This window comes from Cariama cristata, unplaced genomic scaffold, assembly GCF_000690535.1.
Source record: "Cariama cristata isolate BGI_N322 unplaced genomic scaffold, ASM69053v1 scaffold1119, whole genome shotgun sequence".
NCBI lineage: Eukaryota > Metazoa > Chordata > Aves > Cariamiformes > Cariamidae > Cariama > Cariama cristata.
This window is the reverse complement of record NW_009637258.1, coordinates 148304-151072: the sequence shown is the minus strand read 5'-3', so window position 1 is coordinate 151072 and position 2769 is coordinate 148304.

The following is a 2769-nucleotide window of genomic DNA, read 5'->3' as shown; positions in this document are numbered from 1 at the left end:
GAGAAAAAGGAAGAATACTTCCAGCTAGGTTTCAGCCGCCTGCTTCTTTCCCTGAGCTGTGTCCGCTTGTCACTCCTTTTCATTTACCTGCTTCCCACTAATGCCAAAATTAAGTGGTGCCTGCAGTGATTTAATCTCATGCCAGTGCATTGTAGACTTTAGCTCTCGACTCCTTTTGTTACCTGAGGATCTGCCTACTCTAAACCTCCTGGTCTTAGCTGAACGGTACAGTCTCTCATCGTATCAAGGAACTGAGCTACTCTTTACTTTCTGATTTTCACATCACAGTTTTTTAGAAAAGTTTCATTCAATAAATAAGATCTGATAAGCAAAATATGTAAAATTTGATGAAAACACTTTTTTGTAGAACATTTACATATTTTATATTATTCCTCCAGTTCACTGATTTTCTAATACTTCAGTAAAATTATGTGGCAGATGTTTTTAGCTAAGTTATAAAACAAAGAGAATTATTTTTGAAGTACTAAATTCCATATATATGAAATTCCTAGAATAATGTGAGATCTATCATTCAGAACAGGAAGAGAAGCCTCAGCAATAAATTCATTCCTTCAAGCACTGATTTAAAAAGAGAGAGAAAGAGAAGACTAAAATTATATAATCAGATGAATTAAGACTATAATTTATTACTGTGCTCTGATTTATCTCCTGCTGCTAGAGATTGTCTCATAAGTGAAGCCACTATGGTTCAGCATTTAAATTTAAATTTTTTTAGGTCTGAATGTTTTTTTCGTCAAAGTTGTATGTTTCAATATATTTAAATTCTAGTTTATTAAAAAAAGCCAAAATAACTCAGAGCTTTCAAGGTTATTTGCCTAGTATAACTAATTTTGTATGCAATTTTCATAAAAAAGATATATAATAATTGTAAAAGCCCCAAACAAATAATTCTGCATCATGGTGTGGTAATGTTCTATTTAAAATAAACCTTCAAGACAATGTTTCTGTGGAGCCATGCTGTAGGAGTTGAGAGTCTGTTTTCATAAACAAGAGGAAATAAGTAGTAAGGTGGTAATGATTTTTGTGTGTGTCTATTGGATCCAATACTTGGGAAGAAAAAAAATTCTGGTTTCTGTCTTTCCATGAGCTGAGCTATTTCTTCCAGAAGCACATGGAGATTTACTGTACTAGCTTATCATTCTTTCTTTTCTTTAATTTTATGAACACTGTTGGTTGGTTTTTTCAGTTTTGAAGTAATAATATTTTTGTGGGTTTGGTCTATTGGTAATTGATGTTTGATGGAAAAAAAATTAAATATCAATTCACAATTCTCTGTGCTTTTATTGATCTTTATGGCATTTCTGAAACTTAAAAATGCTACAGTGCTTATTGCTATCATGTCATTTAAGTTCCTGTATCTACAGGGAATTTGACTGAACAGAGCAGTTTTCATTAGTGGCAAAACCTTCATAAATTCCAACTTTCTATAATATTAGAGATTACTGGGAGATTAGTGTGAGAGAGCTCAGTTTTTCACTGTTTATGGCAGAAAATTTTGCTCCCTTTTTGAAATAAATCTCACTACTGATATGGTAGGCATGTCATAGCTAGAAGAATTGCAGTACCCAGCCTCACTGAAAAAAAAAAATGAGCTAAATAGTGTTTTACCGATTTATGGCACCATTCTGGTGTGGTTTTCTGTTCTTCGATAATCCCAGAAGTTGTAATAAAGTTTACAAAGTGAAGTTTACAACAAAGTTAATACATTTAACATTATTATTACAATTATTTATATGACTTTTCTGCCAGGTGCTGATTTGCCATAGCAAAGACCAGATTCAAGGGGTTGCTCAAACACCGCACTGCCTTGTGCTCCACAAGGCTACGCGATGCTGAGACCTGGGAAACTGAGTAACGCTCCGCCAGTGTTTGGTGAGACACACCTCCCCACCTACCAACTTAAACGGGCTGGTACAACCAGTATTATATTGGCTAGAGAGAAAAAGGAAACATAAAGTCATCACGTTTTAGAAACCTCCAAAAGATAAAGTGAATCCTTCTCCCAGGAATACGCAACAACTCTGCCCCATCCTCCGTGGTAGCGGGGCTGGCTGCTGCCTTACCAAGCCAGCATCTCGCTCCTCTGCAGACCTGGGCTTGGGAGAGTCCAGTGCGTGGTTTTGAAGTAGTTTGAGCTAGTAATCCCAGCCTACCTTTAGTCAATAGTGAAAAACAGACAACTCCAGAGAATGTTTCATCATCTGGCCTATTTTGAAAGTGTATTTTCCCCTGAAAAATAGCGATATTTTTCTCCACTGACTGGATTTGTTGGTTATAGCTTGTTTACTTCTGCTGTCCATTACTGACCCTCTTCTCTCTCCAGTCTGTTGGGTATTTTACATGATCCAAACCTACTTCTCCAGTGAATCTGTGCTGCTCTGTGGAAAGAAATGTATCCAAGGACCAGGACCAAGTCAGTAGCTCAGCAATGGAGCCCACTTGAGTAGAGGGGAGGGACTGTAGGGTCCAGTCCTTGCTTTTGTGAAGTTTACACATAAAACTACTGCTGAATAATGTACACTGGAAGCTGAGATGGGAATCCAGAATTTGTACTTGCTGATTATTTGCTCACTAAGGGATGGCAGGAACTTGGGTGCAGGGACTTTGTAGATGGCCCATTTTGACTAGGTTGATTAAATGATGCCTAAGTCCTACTGTTGATATGGCTACCAGCCTTTTCGGAGATTCAAGTAGGCAGGCTGTCTGCATTTTTAGGTAATTAATCTTCCTAAAATCTTATGTGCCTGC